The sequence below is a fragment of the Lissotriton helveticus genome, chromosome 9 (assembly GCF_964261635.1).
Source record: "Lissotriton helveticus chromosome 9, aLisHel1.1, whole genome shotgun sequence".
NCBI lineage: Eukaryota > Metazoa > Chordata > Amphibia > Caudata > Salamandridae > Lissotriton > Lissotriton helveticus.
The window spans coordinates 472254674-472281687 of NC_136070.1; the positions used below are offsets into that span (position 1 = coordinate 472254674).

The window sequence follows — 27014 nt, forward strand, 5'->3', positions numbered from 1 at the left end:
GAGCTCAAACTGGACATACATAGAAACAATCTATTATGTTTTCTATATTGTCATCGAAATAAAAATGTGATTAACAGAAATAAATATTCGATCTACTGTGCATTCGACAGCAATACTTGCGGTCCTTGCTAAATACAATATATTCGACACCTTTATCAGCGCTAAGTATTTGTTGCGAAAAAATGCCAGAACTGCAAACCTGGTCTTTAGCCTCCTTGCAATGCAGTGAAACCTGAACAACATCAACAAGCCAAATGAGATATTGAACGAGCTGCACAAGCCTGGACTTGTCGAGGCTCTGCTAAAACAAAGGCTGAACATTTCCTTCCCATGCCCTTTGTTGCATGAACAGCAAGTCAGGGGCCATTACTGCCACATTCTGTATTTAACTATTTTCCCTTTAGCTCCTGAACCTTTGCTAACAGCTCATACATATTTAAAGCCAACATTATACATCACCCTTTAAGTAACATCATTAACCAAAAGCAGACCGCAAACTACAGCTGCAAATTCTTCTGGGCACGGCAGGGTCACACTTTACACTGCCCCCATGCTTGAGATGTGGAAATACACTGATTATTGTTTCTATGCACGTTTCATGACCTTCGTTGAAACCTGTATTCTGATTTACGTCAATCAACTCAGTGTTCAGGTAGTAAATTAACAAAATGGCGTCTGCGTTAAAGTAAAGCAAGAACACAGATCAACGGAATACCTTTGCACTTGTGACTGTCAGTCAGGCCACACTTCCACTCTTTATAATTACTGTTTATATACGGTATTGAAAAGAATGCCATTGAGCACTTAAAGGAAGTGTTCTCAAATTCCTCAACAGGAAAATAAACAAAGGCACGGAGGCATGACAGGTATCATGACACTGCGGTGGATCCGACCAGCATACTCAACGGAGTTAAGAACCGCAGCTCTCACAGGAAGCTACTTTGGAGATAAGTTACCGTTTTAACCAGTCTTCTTGCATGTCAATTAAAGACTAAACCCAGGGAACCTAGAAAGGTACACAATCCCAGGTCACAGGCGGTGGTTTTTACGACTTGGATCAGTTATTGGTCTCAGTGACATGAATTCTGGAGAAGGAGGAGGCCATAATGGGAAAAACCCGTGCCATGTATCTACCACAGAATAGTTTGCAGTGGCAATGGCTGCTTTGTCTTTCCCCTCACATCTTAGAAGGTAAAACAAACATCCAAAAACACTTTTACACGTTTATTCAGGTGTCAGTGTGGTACCTGAAGAAGAACTCTACATTTCCGAGTTCCAGAAAAAATATAATTAGCGCCATTAAAGTAATTTGCAGTTTATTAACCTGTGTTTTCTTCTTAGATATTTCAAGCTTCAAATTATTTTTTATGAACATCAATATTTCTACTAATCATTTCAAATTAATAAAAATATAATATATTTTTATGCCTTTACTTCAACTTCAAGATGGCTGGTTTAGTTGAGAGATGTCAGAATCTTCTGTAGGGCTGGGAGTCAAAAATGTTGCTGGGCCCTATTAGTGTCTCATCCAAGTTGCAGGAGGTATCGCTAGGCAGACCCCCCAGGATAGAGCGGCATGGATTCGCAAATTTAGCGGCACAAATATTGAAATTTAGCGGCACAAATATGGAAATTTAGCTGCATTTTTGCGCCACTTCATTTTACTCATAATCATTCATTTTCAGCTTTAAAACAATGGAAACTGTTTTAGCAGAGTATTCCACTTTGAAATAGGCCCCGAGGTGATGTTATTTCCTGTGATGTCCCTTCCACTACCCCTAGCATTTTAGTGGATTGACGCCCATGCTCTAGTTGGCCATGTTACCCCCTCACCTTCCATGTCCAATGTGCCTGTATTTCCGTGCAATGAAAATCATACAGAGCTTCTAACATTATTAGTGTTTTTATACTGACTACATCAGACAAGATTATTTTAGTGGCCACCCCATTCATGATTACCAGCAGTTAGTTGTCGGCCTCAGTTCTTCAGGAGGGGTTTCCATCAGTAATGTAACAAGGCTTTGCCACTTTGGAATTCCTCTACATGTATAATACATACCAGCTATAGCTGCAATACCCCTGGCACCAAGTGATAATATTAATAATAATTCTGCCCAATGTCTGATGAGTTATCGAACACATATCAGTCAATAAATATATTTTGCCAATTGAACCATTTCTCAAAACATCCGCTTATGAGCTATGAAAATACACATATGTTTGTTTCAAATACATACTTTTCAGTTTTGGTATGTGCATTCAGCCTAGCAAATCTTCAAATTTAGTATGTTGCATTGCACACAGGAAAGCTACTTACAGGTAGCTGTAGAGCTACTGGTAGCTCATTAGCTACTTGTTGGAGAAGCCTGCGTTTGACCTTGCTAGTGAATGGCTCGGACCATTGTTTTATGTTTTTGCAGCAATACAGTTTTGGTTGTCGAGTTAGTAAATGTGTATTAACTCATCATTTTATTTTGATATGTGGTGAATTGAAGCTTACCAGAACTGGTGTGCTTTCTGTGAAGAATCTTCAAAGTATAGTACTGTTGAGTGTGGCTTAATTCAGAGATGTGTTTCACTGTAGAAAAAAATATCTAGATAGTTTGCGCCCTGTACACTAGTGCAGTCTGTATTTCAAACTACTAACTAGTGTTATTTTGTTGATGGGGCAACTCTGTACCATCTTCCGTTTAAGCTTTCTCATCACTGGATGTACCTTTTTTTCTTAAACCAATGTAGTCCATCACTTCCCCCATGTATGCATTTCTCTGGTGGTTCTGTTTACATTTATAAATCCCGTACTACCAAAATGTAAATGGCATCATGGAAGTCCACCAGTACACTTGGTGCCCTCATCTATAAATATTTCTCTTCATAATTGTATGTTAACCCTGATTACCTGCATTTCCAGAAAAGTGAAGAATTATCCTTCATTTTCGTGGGCACTTATGTCAACTTTTCAGCATTTTGAAAAAGTGCCGATTTCGCGGGCACTTTTGTAAAAATAGCGGCATTTTGACAAATCGCGAAATCCTGGAGGGTCTGGCTAGGAAGCAAATACTCTGCGGAAAAGGAAATCACAGTATTTTGCATCACCTATGGTGCTGCAGCATTAGCTACATCATGAAGAAACAAGTCAGGCCTGATTTTTAAACTACGTAAGTACATGTTGTGACATAATTGTCGACACCCAGTAATTGCTGGCCTGGAGCAGAGGGCCTAACCTGGCTGCTTTGTAGTGTTGCTGTCTAGCCTCCCCACAGTCATGTGACCCGCCGAAGGCATTGCGGGAGGACATGATGCGGGGGTGGGCATTGCGGCAAGCAGGACCGCTCTCCCCTATCACCTTGGGTGCTCATGACAAGCTCAGCTCATCATGAGGCACAGTGGCTCGTCATGACCGCAGCGGCGCTCCCACGCGGGGATAATTCCCCTGCTGTGCTGTGCTGAGCGTTCTATAGAAACGGGCGTGGTCATGACGAGCTCAGCTCGTCATGAGCACAGCACCACCGTGTAGTGACGAGCTGAGCTCGTCATGAGTACCGCGGCGCCACGCGCCGCCCCCTTCCCCCACCACCGCTGGGGAATTAGCCCCGCGGCGAAGGGGTTATATATGCAGAAACTGCTTAAATAAAGTAAAAGTTAAATCGCCCCATAGGCTCCGCTCTTCTTTCCGTGGGGCATAAGCTTCAATCCCACAGTGGCGACGAGTGGAAGGACCAGTGCGCCGCTCAACTTCGGCCAGGTAGGGGAGAGCCGGCGCTTGTCACAAGGCGGGGGGGCGCACCGTTTCCCGCGCTCCTCCTTGCCCCTGCTCCAAGTGGCAGCCCTACTGCTGTGTGGCATCGGCGTGCATTACGACGTGGCGTGCGGACCACGCCCACTTCATTCTCAGCTCGCATTTCGCCGCGCGGCGTGAGCACCACGCTCTTCCCAGCACGGCACGGCCTGCGCATAGGGGCAGCAACCACCAGGCCCCATTTCAAGAGGTGCCAGTCACTGCACTGAATAGCTTGGGCACGAGGGGAAACCCCCACCAGGCCTTGGGGCACGGGGAGCCAACCACTACAAGGAGAGGCCGTGCGCTGGGGAAATCACCCTGAGGCCTACCTTCACGAGGAGTCACGCGCTGCACGTGGCCAGCTCCGCGTGCACCATCCACACCACCTGCACCTCTAGAGAGCCATGTGCCCTGCCGTCCACTCCTACAAAAGGGCCCCTAGTAGTCCTCCAGCTGCCTTAGTGACTACAAGGCCACACAGCGGCCTTACCCACCAGCACGAGAGGCGCCCAGTAGCGGCACCAGGCAGCCTGCAACCCAGAAAGCGGCACCCTCTCAGCCCACGCAGGGATGCACCCCCTCCAAGCCAGCGGGAACCCCCCTGGGCTCTACGAGTACCGTAAGGTTCCACTGCTGTCCTCGCCGCACGCAACATGTGAGGACAGACCTTCTCCTTAACAAACCCAGTGCACTTCCTTCCTAAGCCCGGGGAACCGGCCATGAAATGGGCTGGCTAGAAGGGTTTTTTTTTTAATTACCTCTCAGCGTTGGAGGAAGAAGGCGAGGAGGATTTCTCAAGCAAACGGCGGAAGAAAGTCCTGTTACATAATCTAGGGCCGGAGGGTCTGCGCGTTTACGACCAGATGTTGAAAAAGACCAGGGCTTCAACCGACGACGACGTTTTCCAACACTCCCTTGACAACCTGGACAGCCATTACTAGCCCGTGATATGCACGGCCATTGACCGTTACAATTTCTTCCAACAGAAACAGGCAGAAGCGGAGTCAGTGAAGGACTATGTGGCGGCCCTCAAGAAACTGGCCATCAACTGCAAGTTTGGCGCCCTGCGCAACAACCTCATACGAGACCAAATCATCATGCACACCACCCACAGGGGTGTCCAGGAAAAGCTCTGAGTAAATGGCGAAGCACCCCTTTCAGAGATCATCGTGATAGTGAAACGAGCGGAGTTATCCAAACGATGCGCTCTCGCGGCCAAGAAAGACATGGCACCACAAGCCACAGTGTGCAAAATCACAGATCGTAGTGTTCCACCATCAAAAACCATGACGGACTCCGCCTCACCCCGCCAATTGACGTCTAAGGGCAGAGGTCCCAGTCGCGCCCCTCAGGGTAAACAGAGTTCCCTTATTACAGATGCGGCAGCCACTCCCACATGGGTAATGACAAAAAAAAATGCCCGGCGTTCCACGTCAAATGCTCGTTCTGTGGCATCACAGGACACTTCCGCAAGGTCTGCCATCGAAGGCTCTTCATTGTGACTGGCCTCCCATCTGAACAGAGATACTTGGGAGCCGGAGTTTGAAAACCAGTTCTCTCTGCTGAACTGTTAACCAGTCATAGGTTCAATTCCCTATATAAGCTCCGAAGTTGAAGCCCCCTAGATCTCCCATCTGCAAATCACTACAGATGCTAGGACCCGATGCTTTGGGGACAGATACAGCACACACAAGTTGTGTACTACTGCTTCGTCTACACAGAAAGCTTAGAACCCACTAAGTTCATTCACTGCAACATTCTTTGCTCAATTTGGAAATGCCTAAATGGGAGGCACTGTAATGTGTGCATCTATCTACTCGATTAGTCTCTTTTTGCATTTTGCTGCCAGAGCACACCCTTCTATTATCTGTGGTTCTGCCCCTCATATCACAGGTACCACAGTAGAAGCTACAAACCATACGATCTTTGGAATAACGCAAGATCATTAGGGCATAGCTATGGTGTTCTCGCTGGTTTCCTAAATGGATCCAAATAATTAAGACTAATTTCAGAGTAAAGGCTGGGATTCTATTGGGATCTTTAATTTACAAGCAACTCACTCCTTAATTTAACTCATTTTGGCTCGTCGTGTGCTGGGAGAAATTAGATTTTTGAAACACAAACAGAAAATTGGAACATCATAACAACATTGACATTCTTCTTGAGCATGCATGGCTTTCAAATGCTTATAGTAGTTCGAACTATATCTACGGACATATTAGAGCTATAGCTCGAGTGTCAATTTCCATTTTCACCTTTTAAAGAATTTTTTTATGTTTTTTAGAACTTTTTAACATTGTTTTTAGCAAAACAAAAAATGAATGTTTTTTAACAAATTGCGTACCAGTATCTAGTAAGCCTAGTAGTACATTTAGAATGTAATTATGTTGTCCATTCGGAAGAGGAGTGGGTGTTATATTCCATTTAGGTGCAATTATATAGGCCCAGATAACTTTGTTACCCTTCACCTATATTCCTCCCTACATTACAGTTATAATAATTTACAGGGACTGACCTTTTACCTAGATACGACACTACATTCAGAACACGGGTTTTCCCTAGTTCGAAATCTCATACATTATGCATGAGGATTCTTGGAAGCACAGCAGGACTACCACCTCCTGTATAATCTATGTATAAAGTTCATGGCCGACGTCATCCTAAGACCGACACAGTAATACAGCAGGGTAGGAGCCCTGGGGAGACCTATGGGTATATATACATCACATCTTGCTAACAATGGCATCAATATACTGAAAAAGATGGAGAATTACAGTTCCCGCTATTCTGCACATTCCAAATACCCAAACTTGAATATATGAGAAGGAGAATGTATGACATAAAGCCGCACCTAGATATGCTCAATTCCAGCCTTGAAATCTTTGGAAGCAAATGGCAAACAAAAAATATAGAAAGAGGTCTGCACTTGAAACCTGCAGCAAGTCTTACTCATGGCTAAACATTCAGGATGAAGTAAGGCGTAGAAAGAGGCGAAAAGACAGGATTGAATCGCTTACCCTGCAATAGAAAGTGAAACAATGGGGAAAGAGAATCCCACATCTCAAAAAAAGCGGAGAGAGGAATCAGAAAGTGATGAGGACGCCTTTATCGAAGAACTCCTAGGGTCCAGAACATCCCACCCCCTCCACCCCAAAATGCAGCCTCACCAGGAGGAAATACATCACAAAGTATTATGCAGAGCAAAACCATATCACACAGCCCTAAAGAGGAGAGTGCACCCTATAGAGGCAGGAAATTCACAGACCCCACCAGTCCAAAGCATTCCTCCACCGCCAACCCAGACCCTGACAAGTAGGAGGCTTCTACCAATCCCCCATAACTGCAACTACCCCCCAAATTCAGCCCATCCAGAGCATTCAGGTAACCATCCAGCCCATAACGTCCCAGATCCCAGAGTAAGGAAGAGATATCGGAATTCCTGTACAGTTAACAGTTCCAGGAATTACCCCATTACCAAATGGATTAGCCTAACAACAAATAAATGTTGCCCAGTTATAAACTGAACTCAAAGAGATTGTCAAGGGCAATGTGAGATTAGATTTCTTGGGACACTAGTGCATTAAACTATTAAAGCAAAGATGCTCCAAGAGTGGCACGAAAGGTGTATGCAAAAATGGAGTCACTAGCGGAAGAATGTGGGTATGATCTAACTCAGAGAAAGAAACTACGAAGAAATTCTAGGATGCCTACTAGCAACAGGAATTTGAGGGCACTTAAACCAAATGGTTTAAGGGCACATGTGAAGGAGTTGATCAAAAGCATCTGAGAATGGAGTGATTTGTAAAGTTCAAGAAACAATGGCCGAAGACTGAGAAATCAAAGGTGAGGATGAAAAGGGAGACAGTAGAGAGAAGATCCCAAATTGACAGTAAAGGAGTACCCTTTGGGGTAGCTGCAGGGTAGACCTTAAGCATACGTTCTGTGGTCTTGAGCTGATCTGTGTCACTTCACAACTACTCTCTGTAAGTTAAGGGGAAAACCTCAACAAGTAGTACAGCCTAATAGATCAGACTGTAACCATTTTGAAGGTGTTGTAGGCAGACTTAGATATGTTGTTTGAGGTAGCAGTACTAAATGATTTAGAGCAGAAGACTAGCCAACACAAGAATCCCCTAGATTAGCAAACACAAATGCCCCATCCTCAGTAGTAAAAGTCAAGTACAATGCGGTCAGTGTCCATCTTAGAACAAAGGTTCCTCAGAAGGAAATGGATTGGTCCCAGATTTTTAGAACAAACAAGAATCCAAAGAGTAGTTTTATGCTCATTTGGAGCAGTTGATGCAAGTGTATATGGAACATAGTAGCATGAACAATCCACTTGATGAGAACATTGGAGGGTTCCTCACGTACATTGCGTATGGACTTAGACTCGAGATCAGTTCACAGATAATACAGGGTGTGCTTTGATGGCAATCAAAACCACTGGCCGAGATCCTGCATTATGCCAAATATTGTAGCAACTCTCTGGGGCTAGATGAAAGGGAGTGAAGAATCGATTTATAACTGCCAGACTAAGCTGGCGCAAAATGGAGGAGTAATGGGGTCAAGCATGAGTGAGGCAGTATTTGGCTTAGATGTGGATACCGGACCTAAGTTAAGCTTTGAGCAGGACGAGGGAGTGTAAATAGTACAAACATTGATGCTTTATAGAAGGTAACTCCATGCCACATTTGCAACAAGGTTGGACACTGGAAGAGGGAGTGTTGTTAGAACCCCAACAGGGCACAAATCAATGCTCAAGTACCAAACCCCATGGCCCAGGAGAAAGTTCCCCCAATGCTAAAGCCCTGGATGAGCCCAAAATTCCAAAAGTCAGGCTTGCACCAAGGTCCTTGAACATACATGTGGATGCAGAACCGAAATCCCAATTTCCAGCCCAGTCTTAGAAATCAGCAAGTTCCATTTCTGAATCAGGCTTTTATGGTCCAATTATGTTAAAATTCCAGTGCACTTCAACAGGTCCTGTAACGGTGGAAGGGAGCTCCTGTGTAAACTTAACTGTCAAATATATTGCACGCCTCAGGCAGTCGAATTAGAAATCAATGAGGCGGATGCAGAGTTTAAATTGAAATCACAGGAATCAGAGGTTTGAATGTACCCAGTCTGTACAGAGGTTGACTGTTTCCGTTATCTCATGGTGCTAGTCTAAGAGGATGCTTGGGATTTCACAGGGAAGGACGTAGGCTTAATCATGGATGCTACCCCTTTAAAAATCATCCTTTAATCTGACTACATTTTCCCCCAATTGCGCCCTTACAAATTGACACCTGAAGACATGGTTGGAATAACCCCAATCATTTAGAATATGAAAGAACAGGGCATCTTGAAGGAGGTCATTGGAAGCCCATGTAACTCTCCGATAATTGCCTTGCAAAAAGCAAATAAAGAATGGAGAATATTTCTCGATCTTAGAAAGATCAATGAAATAGTCGTTTCATGCTATCCTGGGGGACCTAACCCAGGTGTGATCCTACTCCAAATTCCCCCAGAATCTGAGGGGCTCACAGTCATTGACTTATGTCCGCCATTCTTTCCCTATCCCCCCCAAAAACAGAACCAGTATCTCAATGCGTTTTGGTTCCAAGAGAAAACTCTTGTTGGGTGTTACACTCCTCAAGGGTATGCAGAGAGCCCCTTATATAACAAGGTTCAGAAAAAAAATCTCGAGATGCTGCAATTGTTATGCAGTTTCATCCTAGTGCAGTACATCAATGACTTGCTTGTGGCATCAATAAAAAATTGCAGACAAGACATCATAGCCCTGCTCTACCATCTATTTGAGAACAGGCATAAGGTCTCTCCAGAGAAATTACAGTATGGTCAACAAAAAAGGTCGAATATTTGGGACACCAAATTGAGAAAGGCGCCAGAGGGTGTCTCTGGAGCGCATTGAGGTTGTTCTCAAACTCAAATTCTTGACCATACAAAGAGAGGTGCACAAGTTTTTTGCATATGGTTGGCCACTGTTCAACCTAGACCTCCATACACAAATGGCTAGCAGACATATGAAAGTAGGCGGAGGAGAGAAGGCTGACCTTGGTGCGCACTGTTGAACACGTAGAGCGGGACTTAGAAATATGGGGGGATTTGGTGGCTCAAATATGGAGTGTTGAGCTACCAGGGGTGGAATCACAACCTGCCTCCCAGGATGCTATCTCAGAGAGCCCCCGGGATGACACAATATAGACTGGACATCTAATGAGAGATGGGGAGGTAGTTGCATGTGTGATGATGGCGAGGTCACTGACCCCTAACTTACTTCAAGGCTGTTGCGCCATGCCCGCCCTCGCCAGAGGTGAGATGAATTAGAAATAATGGGTTCTTCGGAAGGAAGAGTGCATCATCAAAACAGTTGGTCAAAGTCAGGACTAAGAGGAAACAGACTGCTAGCTAAGGCTGAAAGACCAGAGACTATGATGGGAATTAGCAAAGCGTAAAAACCAGAGAATCAGGTGCAGTCAGTGCTGAGTGACAATTAATTGGATTTGACAGAACTTAAGAGACCAAAGAGAGAAAGAAAAGTCAATTGAAAATATTCAGGTTTCGATTTGACACACTTTGTGCAAACTGACAACAATAAAGATGATTGCTTGAATGACCTCGATGGACCTCCATGGCTGAGGGACAAGACCAAATTTGTTAACTATAGAGGCATTTAGACAAGATGAAATTAAGTGACAAGTCAGGACAACAGTCAGAGGACTTTAGGCCCTTAGGCATCCTGTTAACGTAGTGGATGCAACATTAGTTTCCGAAATAGGGTACAGACTAAAGGGTAGAGATAGGGAGATTAATAATCTTAAATACTAATACTTTCACGATCAGATCTGAGATGAAAATGGTGCAGAAATCCTCCAAATCTGGCCTGATAACATTGAAAGTTGCTGTTGCGGTTTCCATAGCTGAGTGGATGACAGACTTCTATCTGGTAGAGGGAAACATCTTACCAAAGCAGGCTAACACTGCTAGTACTGTAGCTTCTAATCATGAAGCTCATGCAAGAAGATGTTTTCATGTTCCCCATTCTCAGAGTGCCTTTACTTATAATGTGCATTTTCAAATGCTGGCTGAATATACAAAAGTCATGAATATTCCAGATTGCTTTGTTTACTCCTTTCTTCCAGCTTCCGCAGCCAACAGTTCTGCTTATTTTCACATACCACTTTCCTACGCTTTTTCTTGCTGCATATTCTTGAATTTGTTTTGCAAGAGTTCAGTAAAATGGTTTTATTCAGATTATGAATGTCCTTTAGAAAATGTACCTTTCATTAGAGATACCAATCTGTATCTTTGGGCAACTAAACATGCATTCAGTTTCTCTAAAACTTTCAAACTAAATGACGCCTGTAAGTATATGCATTTATGTGACTTTAAAACAATACAAACTAATTTACGTTCTTATTCCCATTACAGTACTCTCCTAACACCCAGTAAGCACCTTGCACACAGCACTGGACCACCTATGTCTACCAGATTACATGTGGTTTGCCCTAAATCAAATTTTCATTCCAAAGCTCATTGAAATCGCACAAAAGTGCTCTTGTACCAACATTGAAATGGGAAATGCATTGTGGGATAAATGCCTAGAAGAAATAGGCTCTGACAAAGTTGCACAGCCTGTTTGAAGGCGGTCTTGTGTTGTACCTTAACTTCTAAACTGGTGGGACACTGTTCCCCACCAGGTGCTCCATCTTGAACTTCTCACAAGCTTGTATCTGGGCCTTCCAAACCAGCTACCTTGGTTTTTAAGACTTATATCTGAAGCTAGGAAAAGACCAAGTCTAGGGTTGGCTTCTCTGAAGACCTAATGGGCAAGGACAAGACACGACAGCTGGCTCTGACTGGTTCACAATGTCAGGTGTTCCCCTTGTCCTCACCAGGACAATTTAACAGTTTAATCATTAGGGTCTCCATCGCATGAGCTTGGTTGGGATATGTCTGAGCATCTACCTGCATTACGGAATGGCTGGCAGTCACTTTGGGAAGAATATGAATGCAGAGCACAACAGCAGGGGCTCAGCCTGCATTATAAGTGATTTCTCCAGAGAGACAATAATAGAGAGACAGCTTTCGAGTTCTTTTGTGTCTCTTACATTGAAGGCAAAAAGAACAATTGATGTACAGAAAGCAGAACAATGTCATACATTCACCCCAGTACAGCGATCTGGGCCTAAAGCCATAGTTTTTTTGCTCACCATGCCATTCCAGTTTGAACCAAGCCATATGCAAATCAGTCTGGACTCTGCGCCCAATGGGAACAGTCCTGAAAATACTACAGGGGTTCTGCCCACATCACCCTCCCATACCTGGGCAAGGAGCATCAAAAAGATGAAAAAGTAGAAAAGATGATGCTGAGGGATTAATTCAACATTTAATTTCGACCAAGAAAAAATTAATTATCCTGTTCTGTACAACTTAATGTATAAAGGTTACTAATCACAAATTTCTAAAGACATATAGACGTGTAACAGGAAAAAAGTGACGCACAGAAAAATATATATATAGAGAGAGCAAATATCAACTATATACAATACAATCCAATATATACAAATCACAAATACAATATATATAATACATATACAAACGTGTACCCAACGAAAGATCTAAAAAAAGACCTATCTCAAAATATACACTCCTAATTTCGAGTGATATATATCTGTCAAGGAGATCCTCACAGCGCCTGAGAAGCAAATTCTCTCAAAAAACTATTTTGTGTAGGGCGCATGAATTTAAACAAACACAAATAGACAATAAGGGGACTCCTTAACACAATGGTGTCGACGACGGGTCGCGGTCGCGTTTCCGCCAGTTGTATCTTTATGGCTTCATCAGGACAGGGGTACTAACTTAGCATTAAAAAACACACAGTATATCAAAAACAAATAACAAAGTGCCGTATCCTTTTCACCCGTCTGTGTTAATGCAGTGCCACTTATACCCTAAAGAAAAGTGCTCACAAATAAACAACCAGATCTTCACTAACAAAATAAAATAATATAAAGTCAAATAAAATAACACATCCGAGTGAACCAAGGGAAATACAAACGAAAAAAAGAACAAGAAAAGAACCAACACCACGTGACAGTCCACAGTACTCAATCAAGAGTTACACAGGACATGCTCAATAGAGAATCAATCAATCAATCAGGCATTTGTATAGCGCGCTACTCACCTGGAGGGTCTCAAGGCGCTTGGGGAGGGGGAGTCTGCTATTGCTCGAACAGCCAGGTCTTGAGTTGCTTCCTGAAGGCGAGGTGGTCTTGGGTCAGGCGGAGGTGGGTGGGGAGGGAGTTCCACGTCTTGGCGGCCAGGTAGGAGAAGGATCTTCCTCCCGTTGTGGCTCTTCGGATGCGGGGGACGGCGGCGAGGGCTTGGCTGGTCGATCAGAGATGGCGGGTGGGAGTGTAGAAGTTGAGGCGGTCGTTGAGGTATCTTGGGCCTTGGTTGTGGAGAGCTTTGTGTGCGTGGGTGAGGAGCCGGAACGTGATTCTCTTGTTGACGGGGAGCCAGTGGAGGTTTCTTAGGTGTGCGGAGATGTGGCTGTGTCGGGGGATGTCCAGAATGAGCCGTGCTGAGGCGTTCTGAATCCGCTGGAGTTTTTTCTGGAGTTTTGCAGTGGTTCCGGCGTAGAGGGAGTTGCCGTAGTCCAGACGGCTGGTGACGAGGACCTGGGTGACCGTCTTCCTGGTTTCGGTGAGGATCCATCGGAAGATCTTTCGTAGCATGCGTAGGATGTTGAAGCATGATGAGGAGACTGCGTTGACTTGTCCGGTCATGGAGAGGGAGGAGTCCAGTATGAAGTCCAGGTTGCGTGCGTGGTCCGTTGGCTTGGGAGCGCTGCCCAGGGCAGGGGGCCACCAGGAGTCGTCCCAGGCGGATGGTGATGATCCCAGGATGAGGACTTCCGTCTTATCTGAGTTCAGTTTCAGGCGGCTGTTCATCATCCACTCGGCTACGTCTTTCATCCCTTCGTGTAGGCTGGTTCTGTGGTGGCGGGGTCGTTGGTGAGGGAGAGGATCAGCTGGATGTCGTCGGCGTAGGAGATGATGTTGAGGTTGTGTTGGCGTGTGATGGCCGCGAGTGGGCTCATGTAGATGTTGAACAGCGTGGAGCTGAGTGATGATCCTTGTGGTACGCCGCAGATGACTTCGGTGGCTTCTGATCTGAACGGGGGGAGGCGGACTCTCTGTGTCCTTCCGGCGAAGAAGGAGATGATCCATTCCAGGGCCTTCTCTTGGATTCCGACGTTACTGAGGCGCTGCACTAGGGTGCGATGGCAGGCAGTGTCGAACGCCGCGGAGAGGTCCAGGAGGATGAGGGCCGCTGTTTCACCGTTGTCGAGCAGGGCTCGGATGTCGTCAGTGGCTGCGATGAGGGCGGTCTCGGTGCTGTGGTTGGCCCGGAAGCCAGACTGCGAGGGGTCGAGGGATCCATTCGTCTCGAGGAAGGCGGCCAGCTGTCTGTTGACGGTCTTCTCGATGACTTTGGCAGGAAACGGGAGGAGCGAGATGGGGCGGTAGTTTTTGAGGTCGGTGGGGTTGGCTGATGGTTTCTTCAGGAGGGCGCTGAGTTCGGCATGCTTCCAGCTCTCCGGGAAGGTTGCGGTGTCGAAGGAGGTATTGATGGTGTCCCGGAGATGAGGTGCGATGACGACATTGGCCTTGTTAAAGACGTGGTGAGGGCAGGGGTCGGTTGGAGATCCGGAGTGGATGGAGTTCATCGTGCGTATGGTCTCCTCTGTGTTGATCGGGGTCCAGGCGCGGAGGGTGGTGGTGGGGGGCGTTGTTGCGGTTGTAGGGTGCGTCGGCTGTGTGCTGAAGCTGTTGTGTATGTCTGCGATCTTGCTGTCGAAGTATGCGGCGAGAGAGTTGCAGAGGTCTTGCGATGGGGTGATGTCAATCAATCAATCAATCAATCAATGACACTTGTAAAGCGCGCTACATACCCGTAGGGTCTCAAGGCGCTGGGGGGGGGGGGGTGCCGCTACTGCTTGAACAGCCAGGTCTTCAGCTTCCTCCTGAAGGAGAGGTGGTCTTGGGTCAGGCGCAGGTCGGTCGGGAGGGAGTTCCAGGTCTTGGCAGCCAGGTAGGAGAAGGACCTTCCTCCTGTAGTCGCTCTTCGGATGCGGGGGACGGCGGCGAGGGCGTGGTTGGCTGATCGAAGGTGGCGTTTGGGAGCGTAGAAGTTGACTCGGCTGTTGAGGTAGCTCGGGCCTTGGTCGTGTAGGGCTTTGTGTGCGTGGGTGAGGAGGCGGAAGGTGATTCTTTTGCTGACGGGGAGCCAGTGAAGGTCTCTGAGATGTCCGGAGATGTGACTGGTTCGTGGGATGTCGAGGATGAGTCTGGCTGAGGCGTTCTGGATCCGCTGGAGTCTCTTCTGGAGCTTGGCGGTGGTACCGGCGTAGAGGGCGTTGCCGTAGTCCAGTCGGCTGGTGACGAGGGCCTGGGTGACGGTCCTCCTGGTCTCGGTGGGGATCCACCAGAAGATCTTCCGTAGCATGCGTAGGGTGTTGAAGCACGCCGAGGAGACGTTGTTGACTTGCCTGGTCATGGAGAGGGAGGAGTCCAGGATGAAGCCCAGGTTGCGTGCATGGTCTGTCGGTTTGGGTGCGGTGCCCAGGGCGGGAGGCCACCAGGAGTCGTCCCAGGCGGAGGGTGAAGAGCCCAGGATGAGGACCTCCGTCTTGTCCGAGTTCAGTTTCAGGCGGCTGGTCGTCATCCACTCGGCTACCTCCTTCATCCCTTCGTGCAGGTTGGCTCTGGCGGCGGCGGGGTCGTTGGTCAGGGAGAGGATCAGCTGGGTGTCGTCGGCGTAGGAGATTATGCTGAGGTTGTGTTTGCGTACGATGGCCGCGAGGGGGCTCATGTAGACGTTGAAGAGGGTGGGGCTCAGAGATGATCCTTGAGGGACGCCGCAGATGACTTCGGAGGCCTCTGACTTGTACGGTGGTAGGCGGACTCTCTGTGTTCTTCCGTCGAGGAAGGAGATGATCCATTCCAGCGCCTTGTCCTGGATTCCGACGTTGCTGAGGCGCTGCACTAGGGTGCGGTGGCAGACCGTGTCGAATGCCGCGGAGAGGTCTAGGAGGATGAGGGCCGCTGTTTCTCCATTGTCCATCAGGGCTCGGATGTCATCGGTGGCGGCGATGAGGGCGGTCTCGGTGCTGTGGTTGGCTCGGAAGCCGGACTGTGAGGGGTCGAGGGATCCGTTCGTCTCGAGGAAGGCGGCCATCTGCTTGTTGACGGTCTTCTCGATGACTTTGGCTGGAAACGGGAGGAGCGAGATGGGGCGGTAGTTCTTGAGGTCGGTGGGGTCCGCTGTTGGTTTCTTGAGTAGAGCGCTGAGTTCGGCGTGTTTCCAGCTCTCAGGGAAGATGGTGGTGTCGAAGGATGTGTTGATGATGTCTCGCAGATGGGGTGCGATGACAGCGTCGGCCTTGTTGAAGACGTGGTGAGGGCAGGGGTCGGTCGGCGATCCGGAGTGGATGGAGTTCATCGTGCGGATGGTGTCTTCGGTGCTGATCGGGGTCCAGGCGTGGAGGGTGGTGGTGGGGGGTGGTTGTTTGGTCATGGTGTGCGTTGGTTGGTTGTTGAAGCTGTTGTGTATGTCCGCGATCTTGTTGTGGAAGTATGAGGCGAGGGAGTTGCAGAGGTCTTGCGATGGGGTGATGTCGTTGTTTCCTGCGCTGGGGTTGGAGAGCTCTTTCACGATGTTGAAGAGTTCCTTGCTGTTGTGTGCGTTGTTGTCCAGCCTGTCCTTGAATGCTGTTTTCTTGGCGGCGCGGATCAGCTGGTGGTGTTTCCGGGTGGCAAGCTTGAAGGAGGTCCTGTTGTCCGGTGTCGGATCCCTTCTCCAGACTTTCTCGAGGGCTCGGCAGTTCTTCTTGGAGCTCTTGAGTTCGTCGGTGAACCAAGGGGCCTTCTTGCTGCCGGGTCTGCTGGGCGGGGTCCTCAGTGGGGCGAGTTCGTCCGCGCAGTTGCTGATCCACTTCGTGAGGTAGTCGGCGGCCTGGCTGGGGTTCGCTGAGCTGGCAGGAGGGTGCTGGCTCAGGGAGGTGGCGAGCTGGTCTGCTGTGATCGTGTTCCAGCTTCTGCGGGCGGCCTGTTGTTGGTGGTGGTGGGTCGTCGTTCTCTTGAAGGTGAAGTGGACGCAGCTGTGGTCCGTCCATTGAAGCTCTGTGGCGTGGCTGAAGTCGATGTCTGTGCTGGAGGAGAAGACGGCGTCGAGTGTGTGTCCGGCGAGGTGGGTGGGGGTGGACACCAGTTGCTTGAGTCCCAGGTTGGCGAGGTTGTCGAGCAGGGTGCTGGTGTTGCGGTCGTTGTTGTTCTCCAGATGGAAGTTGAGGTCTCCCAGGAGGATGTAGTCAGCGGAGGGGAGGGCATGCGGGCTGACGAAGTCGGCGATGTCCTCGCTGAATTGTGTGCGTGGTCCAGGGGGTCGGTAGATCAGGGTGCCTCTGAGGGTGGTGTTCGGGTTGGCGTGGATCTGGAAATGCAGGTGTTCGGCGCTGGTCAGGGTGTTGTCGGTGCTGGTCGTGAGACGGATGGTGTTCCTGTGGATGATGGCGATGCCTCCTCCCATCCGGTTGGCGTTTCGGTCCCTCCGGACGATCTTGTAGCCCTCTGGGATAGCGATGGCGATGTCGGGAGCTGAGGAGGTGTTCATCCAGGTCTCCGTGAGGAAGGCAACGTCAGGGGCTGTGGTGTCGAGGAGGTTCCAGAGTTCGATGGCGTGTCTGTGGACGGAGCGGGTGTTGAGCAGGATGCACTTGAGGTGGGTACTGCTGGTGTTCGATTTGGCGGGTGCTGGTGCGTGGCTGGTCCGGATGCAGGAGAACTTGCAGGCGTGGCAGCTGAAAGGTCCGTGGGTACGTCGTGGAGTGGCTTGATGGCAATCTGGGAGTCGGTCGGTGTTGAGAGCGGTGAGGGTGGCGGCGGAGTACGTCAGGCGGGTCGGTCGGGCTCTTCGGGGGCCAGGGGTCCTGGCCCTGGGCGCGGTCCAGGCGCGGACGGGCGCAGACGGGCTTACCTTTGGCGCGCCTTCGGCGCACAATCGGCGCGCCCGCTGCGCGTGACCGCTGCGCGTTCGCACGGTCGCCATTTAAGGCGAAGTGCGCGGGTGGGCGGAGCAGCTGGGAGGCGGGAGCGGGGAGGGAAACAGAAGAGAAAAAGGGGCGGGGCTAATGGCGGTGGCGGGAAGCGGGAGCGGGGGGCGGCGAGGTGGGCGGGGAAGCAGGAAGGGGACAGGCACAATTTGCAGAGGAGTGCAAAACACGACGGGAACGGCAAATACAAAAAACAAGCACAAATTCAAGAAAAAACGGGGGAAAGAGACGGTAGCACACGATCTGGGGCACAGGGAGAAAACAAGCACAAATACCAGTCAAAAACGGGGGAAAAAGACAGTAACACACGATCTGGGGCACAGGGAGAAAAACAAGCACAAATACCAGTCAAAAACGGGGGAAAAAGACAGTAACACACGATCTGGGGCACAGGGAGAAAACAAGCACAAATACCAGTCAAAAACGGGGGAAAAAGACAGTAACACACGATCTGGGGCACAGGGAGAAAACAAGCACAAATACCAGTCAAAAACGGGCGAAAACCAAAGGAGAGCGCTCAGGGCGGCAGCGAGGCCGGCGCTGAGGCAGAGGCAGGCACTGGGGGCACACGCAGCAGCTGGTGGCCGTGCGGCGCGGGGGTGTCCCACAAGTGTCGTTGTTTCCGGCGCTGGGGTTGGAGAGCTCTTTGACGATGTTGAAGAGTTCCTTGCTGTTGTGGGCGTTGTTGTCCAGACGGTCCTTGAATGCGGTTTTCTTGGTGGCGTGGATCAGTTGGGGGTGTTTTCGGGTAGCGAGCTTGAGGGTGGTCATGTTGACTGGTGTCGGGTCTCTGCGCCAGGCTTTCTCGAGGGCTCTGCAGTTCTTCTTGGAGCTCTTGAGTTCGTCGGTGAACCAGGATGCTTTCTTGCTGCTGGCAGGGGTCCTCAGTGGGGCGAGGTCGTCTGCGCAGTTGCTGATCCATCTCGTCAGGTTGTTGGCGGCCTGGTTGGGGTTCGCTGAGCTGGCGGGGGGGTTCTGGCTCAGGGATGCGGCGAGCTGGTCGGCTGTGATCTTGTTCCAGCTTTGCGTGGAACCTGTTGCTGGTGGTGGTGGATCGTGTTCTTTCTGAAGCTGAAGTGGACGCAGCTGTGGTCTGTCCAGTGGAGTCCGGTGGCGTGGCTGAAGGAGATGTCCTTGCTGGAGGAGAAAACGGGGTCAAGCGTGTGGCCGGCGTAGTGGGTGGGGGTGGTCACCAGCTGCTTGAGTCCGAGGTTGGCGAGGTTGTCCAGCAGGGTGGTGGTGTTGCGGTCGCTGTTGTTCTCCAGGTGGAAGTTGAAGTCCCCTAGGAGGATGTAGTCAGCGGAGGGGAGGGCCTGCGGGCTGATGAAGTCTGCGATGTCTTCGCTGAATTGTGTGCGTGGTCCCGGGGGTCTGTAGATGAGGGTGCCTCTGAGGGTGGTCTTGGGGTCGGTGTGGATCTGGAAGTGAAGATGTTCAGCGGCTGAGAGGGTGTCGTCGGTGTTGGTCGTGATGCGGATGGTGTTCTTATGGACGATGGCGATGCCTCCTCCCGTCTGGTTGACGCGGTCCCTCCGGGTGATCTTGTATCCGTCCGGGATGGCGATGGTGATGTCGGGCGCTGAGGAGGCGTTCATCCATGTCTCCGTGAGGAAGGCGACGTCTGGGGATGTCGAGTCGAGGAGGTTCCAGAGCTCCACGGCATGTCTGTGGACGGAGCGGGTGTTGAGCAGGAGGCACTTGAGGTGGTTGCTGCTGGTGCTCGGCTTTGTGGGTGCGGTGCAGGTCCGGGTGCAGGAGAAGTCGCAGGAGTGGCAGGTGAAGGGTCCGTGGATGCGTCTCGGGGTGGCGCGGTAGCAGCCGGGGGTTCGGCCGATGTTGAGTGCGTTGAGGGTGGCTGTGTCGTAGGTCCGGCAGGTGGGCTGGCATCCTCGGGGGCCAGGCGTTCCGGCGCTGGGTGCGGTCCAGGCGCGGACGGGCGCAGACGGGCTTGCCTTTGGCGCACAATCGGTGCGCCCGCTGCGCGTCAACGCTGCGCGTGGGAGTGGGCGTCATAAGAGGGGAGCCGGGAGGGCGGGTCGGCTGGGTCTCGGCGAATGGGCGGCGGGCCCGCAGGGAGGCAGCGGCAGGAAAATCGGAGCGAGCGGCCGGCTCTGTGGTGGCTGGGGCGCTCTGGCGGCCGGTTCTCAGGTGGCTGGGGCTCTCAAGTGGTGGTCGGTGTCAGCGGGGACAGGAGGGGGTGACCAGGCCTAAGGAAGGCGCGGTGGTCACTGGTGAGGGCTGTCCTTGGTCCCCTTAAGAGGGGAGCCGGGGGGGCGGGTCGGCTGGGTCTCGGCGAATGGGCGGCGTGGGGCGGGCCGCAGGGAGGCAGCGGCGGGAAAATCGGAGCGAGAGGCCGGCTCTGTGGTGGCTGGGGCGCTCTGGCGGCCGGTTCTCAGGTGGCTGGGGCTCTCAAGTGGTGGTCGGTGTCAGCGGGGACAGGAGGGGGTGACCAGGCCTAAGGAAGGCGCAGTGGTCCTCATCAAAGTGGACAGTCCACTGCAAGCTACAAGTATCGCCAAGATAACCAGAAAAAAGGTACCTTAGAGTTAATAACGATTAATCTACAAATCCCCCCCGGGGGGTGGAAAACGATGTACTCTTCTGGGCCACAGGTCCACAACACTTTGGAGAAAAAAATAGGTCAAAAGAACATTCAATACACAGGTGCGCCCAAACAGGGAAAAATACCACATGTGCCAAAGTAACGATTATATGTACCTTACAAGCCAAACAACCGTGCCCACTAGTTGGTTCAAGGCGCAAGGATGTCAGCAAACACACTTAACAGTGCAGACGAGGTGGGAAAACTCGCTCCTAAAACACAGAACAAAGAAGCCCCATGGCCTCTATTAGAACCCCCGATTAATTCTACATTCAAACCACCCAATCTATCGATCAGGGGTACCTAATAAAAGTAGAACATACCAAAAACGGGAGGTCAAAATCACTTAATGATCCATCCACGGTGCTCCAGCAGCAGCAAACATCCGCGTAAGCCTGGGTCGCCCGCAAGGTGACGTCACGCGTAAGGCGTCCAAAACGCGCGCGACACAAACAAAGGACTAACCGGCAGAGGTGCCGCACCGCCCGACTACCACCACTGTAGTCTAACCATAGGAATAAAAATAGGGCTGCCTCACATTGCCGCTCCTGCAGAGTGGTCACGAAAACAGACATGCACTGTGCACCGAGACGGGCACCTCATAACAGGGCGCTGCCGAGGGAAAATCAATCAGGGGCTCTCCCATCACACACGATTTCCAGATAATCCATACTCGGGACAAAAAACAAAAATGAAAGGCACGAGAATGAATCGAAGATTAATAAGAGGACCCTTCACCACACCAGCGTGAACTAAGTTTCAGCGGCACTGCATACCCACATAAGGATTCACACGCTAAACCCCAGGTGCAACTAAACACCGGTGAACATGGTACAATAAGTCAGAACGGGTGACTCAAACCCACATTTTTATTTATATTTTGCAAGCGACAGGCATGGAAAAAAATGAAATGAAAACAACATATCATTGATTCCAGCGCCTATACCTCATACAGTTTGCACCATGGTAACGTATAGGGAGAAAATTCAAGCAAATCAAGTCCGAAGAAAAACATACATCAGTGGACAGGAGAAAAAAATCAGATAGACCTAAAGACATCCAAAGAGAGCCCTCCATGGATAAAGGTCATATCTAAAAGATCATTTCATAGTATACAGGGTGTATTAAATAAGTGCCTAAAATTCGTCCCGGTCATTTAAACCGTTTGTGGTGGTGTGATATCTATCAAGTAATCTGGCCTCTGTCCTGTTTAGTTTCATTTCTAGCTCACCTCTATTTTTGGCCGCAATTACCACTAGAACAGACCACATCATGTCTTCTTCACTGTGTCCCGCATCTATGTAGTGCTGTACCAGTGGGGCCCCACCAGTTTTGCACCTAATGCGCGACTTGTGCTGCCCAATCCGCATTTTGACAGCTTAGGTCGTCTGGCCTATATAGGCGAGGTTACACGGACAAACTACTACATATACAACATTTTTAGTGTTGCAATTCGAGAATGAGCGCATAGTGTGTGTCTGTCCGTTGATCATTACATTTTTTGAATCTTTAGAATTAAGGCACACCGCACAATTCATGTACCGGTAGTGTCCGATTACTGCTGGTAGGCCTAACAGACTCCTAGTGTCTTTCCGGATGGGCGGTTCTCTACTGGCTCTGACTAGATGTTGCTTTATGTTTTTTCCTTTACGGAAGGCAAAGAGCAGTTTGGGGATGTTAAGGTGTTCAATCAACCTCCAGTTTTTTAAGATAATTTGCTTGACCTTGTTGGCCTTCGGATTAAAAGTCAATACACAGGTCATCACACTTTTTTCATTCTTTTCTTTCGGGTTCAACAAAGTCTCACGGGGCGTGTACCACGCTCTTTTGGGGGCAGCTTTTACCAACTTCCTCGGATACCCTAGGGCATACAGTTTGTTCAATAGAATTTCTGCATTGTCAAAATAATCTTGTTTATTTGAACAGTTGCGGCGAACACGCAGAAACTGTCCATAGGGCAGGTTCTCTTTGAGGCTCCTGGGGTGGCCACTGGTGAATTCTAGAAGAGTGTTTCGATCAGTTGGCTTAATAAACAAGTTCATCCCAAGGTGGCCTTTGTTAAAAATCAACACATCTAGAAAGTTGATTTTCTCATTACTGAAATTGATGGTGAATTTGAGGTCAGGGGTACAAGCATTCAGCCACTCATGGAATAGCTCAAGTTCTTCTCTACTACCCATCCAAATGAGGAATATATCATCAATAAAACGAACCCACCTCGACAAACAATGCCGAAATGGGTTCGCCTCACCAAAGACATATCTCCCCTCGAACTGGTCCATGACGAGATTCGCTATCTCAGGGGCAAAGCAACACCCCATAGCTACCCCCTTAAGTTGCAAATATAAATCCCCTTTAAAGGAAAAGAAACTGTTCTTTAAACAAATTTTGGCCAACTCAAGAATACATTTGGTAGGGACCTGGTGGGGCCTGCTTCTTTGATCTAATATCAATCCCATCACCATTAGGGCCTCGTCTTGCGGTATATTGGTATAGAGACTCTCGATGTCGAAGGAGACCAGCAATTGCTGGTCTCCATCGAACACCGAGTTCTCAATTTTGTGGATAAAATCCATCGTGTCCGTAATGTAGGCCTGTGTCGTACTTACAAATGGCTTAAGAAAGGTGTCGATGTATTTCGCCAAAGGCTCAAGCATAGACCCACATGTCACAATGATCGGACGTCCTGGGGGTTTGGTAGCATCCTTATGTACTTTGGGTAGTACATATAAGGAAGGTATTTTTTGCTGAGAGGTATTCAAGAATTCATATTCTTTTTTACCCAAAAATCCACAATCTAGTGCCTCCGTAGTAAGATACAATATCTTCGCTCTTAATGTAGTCGCCGGACTCTCTTGGATTTTACAACAGCAGGGGCTCAGCCTGCATTATAAGTGATTTCTCCAGAGGGACAATAATAGAGAGACAGCTTTTGAGTTCTTTTGTGTCTCTTACATTGAAGGCAAAAAGAACAATTGATGTACAGAAAGCAGAACAATGTCATACATTCACCCAGTACAGAGATCTGGGCCTAAAGCCATAGTTTTTTTGCTCACCATGCCATTCCAGTTTGAACCAAGCCATATGCAAATCAGTCTGGACTCTGCGCCCAATGGGAACAGTCCAGCCAGTACTGCCAGGCCAGGTCCTCTCTGGACTGGAAACAAGCATCCTAGGACCGGTTTCTGGGTTTCACCCCTCATCAGCCAGGATAGCTTGACTCCAGTGGCATGTAGAGCACGAGACCCACGTCTGGGCATATCTGTCCCACTCGGGGTGATAAATGCAAAAAGAACAATTGAGGGACAGAATGCAGAACAATGTCATACATTCACACCAGTACAGAGATCTGGGGCTATATCCATCGTTTCTTTGCTCACCATGCCATTCTAGTTTGAACCCAGCCATATGGAAATCAGTCTAGACCCTGTGCGCAATGGGAACAGTCCAGCCCGAACTGCCAGGTCAGGTCCTGCCTGGACTGTAAACAAGCATCCTTGGACCGGTTTCTGGGTTTTACCCCTCATCAGCCAGTGGCATTGAGAGCACGGGACCCATGTCTGGGCCTACCCGTCCCACTCGGGGTGACAAATGCGAAAAGAACAATTGATGGACAAAATGAAGCACAATGTCATACATTCACCCCAGTACAGAGATCTGGGAGTGAGTGTCTGAAAAGTTTCAGCACTCCGTCCATCATCTCCTTGTGTTTGCTTTGTTCGCCCTAAGTTGGCAGGGTATGCCCAGGCGCGAGTCTCTTGCTCACTTTGCCACTGGATTCAAGCTAGCCTGGCTGATGAGGGCTGTTAGCCCGAAAACGGTCCCAGGATGCTTGTTTCCGGTCCAGGAAAGATATGGCTGGGCAGTTCGGGCTGACTGTTCCCATGAGGCACAGGGTCAAGACTGATTTGCATATAGCTGTGTCTGAACTGAGGTGGCAAAGTGAGCTAAAGAACGATGATGGATTCAACCCAGATCTGTGACTGGGGGTGAGTGTCTGAAAAGTTTCAGCGCTCCATCCATCATCTCCTTGTGTTTGCTTTCTTACATTGAAGGGACATCAACTGTGTCATGTGTTATAAATAATAGTTCTGTCAGAACCCCTTTTAGAGGGCAATGGACTAAGCAGGAGCTACTGGGCTCCACCGTGGGTTTGAGGCCTTTTACTTCTTATGTTACTAGGCCCTACTATAGGTTCTAAGCAACTGGGCCAAGTACACTTTCAGCACTTGACTCTCAATGGTATTGCGGATGGAACAGTCCTGAGGCTTCTTGATGGGTGAGAGGGATTACACGCAGGTACAAGATTTACAGGCCCACAGGACTCAAAACAGCAACCCCGATAAGGAATATGCTGATATTCATATCTGTTTTCTAAAAAAGGGGGAGTTAGGTCCTGGGGCGCGAAGTTGGCTGGACCATCAATACTTGTACAAAAAAGAGATTGCCAACCTCACATTTCTTTTCTCCTCACAATTGAGGAAAACAAACCAAAATTACTATATGGTTTGTTCGGTATATCCACTTCATACCTTTTTAATTTTTATTTCATTATTTTTAGGTATTTCTTATTTGAAAAAAACACAAAACATTAACACATTTGACACTTTCTACATAAATACAAATACATCAAAATTAAACAATACATATATATATATATATATATATATATATATATATATATATATATATATATATCAATGCTCGAAGGTGTCCACCTTTGAGTAGCACACGAACAGCAGCTTGGTTTATGTATATGTGAGGACGGGGATCCACTCGTAGACGCCGCTCCGTACGGGATCTGCCCGACGCGTTTCGAAGCTCCATATGCTTCTCTTCAGGGGCTTTAACGGAAGCGGTGTGCGCAACCGCCGACCCACTTCCCCATTTTATATATAACACACCCACCGATGGGAGGCTCAAATGAGACTGTGCATTCTGGGAAGTGTGGTCCGGGAAGCACACAATCAAGTCCTGTATGGACTCCACAAGTGGGCCCGTCCTCGATTCCAAGTACGACTGCTGCTTCACTTTAGTGACCCCCAGGGTACCGGGGTGGTGCATACTCCGCGGCTGGACGGCCGCGTATAAATCAATGCTCGAAGGTGTCCACCTTTGAGTAGCACACGAACAGCAGCTTGGTTTATGTATAGGTGAGGACGGGGATCCACTCGTAGACGCCGCTCCGTACGGGATCTGCCCGACGCGTTTCGAAGCTCCATATGCTTCTCTTCAGGGGCTTTAACAGAAGCGGTGTGCGCAACCGCCGACCCACTTCCCCATTTTATATATAACACACCCACCGATGGGAGGCTCAAATGAGACTGTGCATTCTGGGAAGTGTGGTCCGGGAAGCACACAATCAAGTCCTGTATGGACTCCACAAGTGGGCCCGTCCTCGATTCCAAGTACGACTGCTGCTTCACTTTAGTGACCCCCAGGGTACCGGGGTGGTCCATACTCCGCGGCTGGACGGCCGCGTATAAATCAATGCTCGAAGGTGTCCACCTTTGAGTAGCACACGAACAGCAGCTTGGTTTATGTATAGGTGAGGACGGGGATCCACTCGTAGACGCCGCTCCGTACGGGATCTGCCCGACGCGTTTCGAAGCTCCATATGCTTCTCTTCAGGGGCTTTAACGGAAGCGGTGTGCGCAACCGCCGACCCACTTCCCCATTTTATATATAACACACCCACCGATGGGAGGCTCAAATGAGACTGTGCATTCTGGGAAGTGTGGTCCGGGAAGCACACAATCAAGTCCTGTATGGACTCCACAAGTGGGCCCGTCCTCGATTCCAAGTACGACTGCTGCTTCACTTTAGTGACCCCCAGGGTACCGGGGTGGTGCATACTCCGCGGCTGGACGGCCGCGTATAAATCAATGCTCGAAGGTGTCCACCTTTGAGTAGCACACGAACAGCAGCTTGGTTTATGTATAGGTGAGGACGGGGATCCACTCGTAGATGCCGCTCCGTACGGGATCTGCCCGACGCGTTTCGAAGCTCCATATGCTTCTCTTCAGGGGCTTTAATGGAAGCGGTGTGCGCAACCGCCGACCCACTTCCCCATTTTATATATAACACACCCACCGATGGGAGGCTCAAATGAGACTGTGCATTCTGGGAAGTGTGGTCCGGGAAGCACACAATCAAGTCCTGTATGGACTCCACAAGTGGGCCCGTCCTCGATTCCAAGTACGACTGCTGCTTCACTTTAGTGACCCCCAGGGTACCGGGGTGGTGCATACTCCGCGGCTGGACGGCCGCGTATAAATCAATGCTCGAAGGTGTCTACCTTTGAGTAGCACACGAACAGCAGCTTGGTTTATGTATAGGTGAGGACGGGGATCCACTCGTAGATGCCGCTCCGTACGGGATCTGCCCGACGCGTTTCGAAGCTCCATATGCTTCTCTTCAGGGGCTTTAACGGAAGCGGTGTGCGCAACCGCCGACCCACTTCCCCATTTTATATATAACACACCCACCGATGGGAGGCTCAAATG

At 49.3% G+C, this 27014-nt stretch overlaps 1 protein-coding gene across 3 annotated transcripts in view; it reads right to left on the reverse strand.

Annotated features, from left to right (window-relative positions):
* The window catches only part of NUDT14 (nudix hydrolase 14), a 605258-nt gene that overhangs the window by 397231 nt on the left and 181013 nt on the right, over positions 1-27014 (reverse strand). The window contains exons 1-2 of one of the 3 annotated variants that reach the window (XM_078660295.1): positions 20832-20891; positions 20625-20720 (exon numbers count right to left, since the gene is read on the reverse strand). The exons of the other annotated variants lie outside the window; for them this stretch is intronic. The gene's annotated coding sequence lies outside the window, so the exon portion shown is untranslated. Of the gene's footprint in view, positions 1-20624; positions 20721-20831; positions 20892-27014 lie in introns of those variants that run through there. 3 annotated transcript variants of the gene reach the window in all.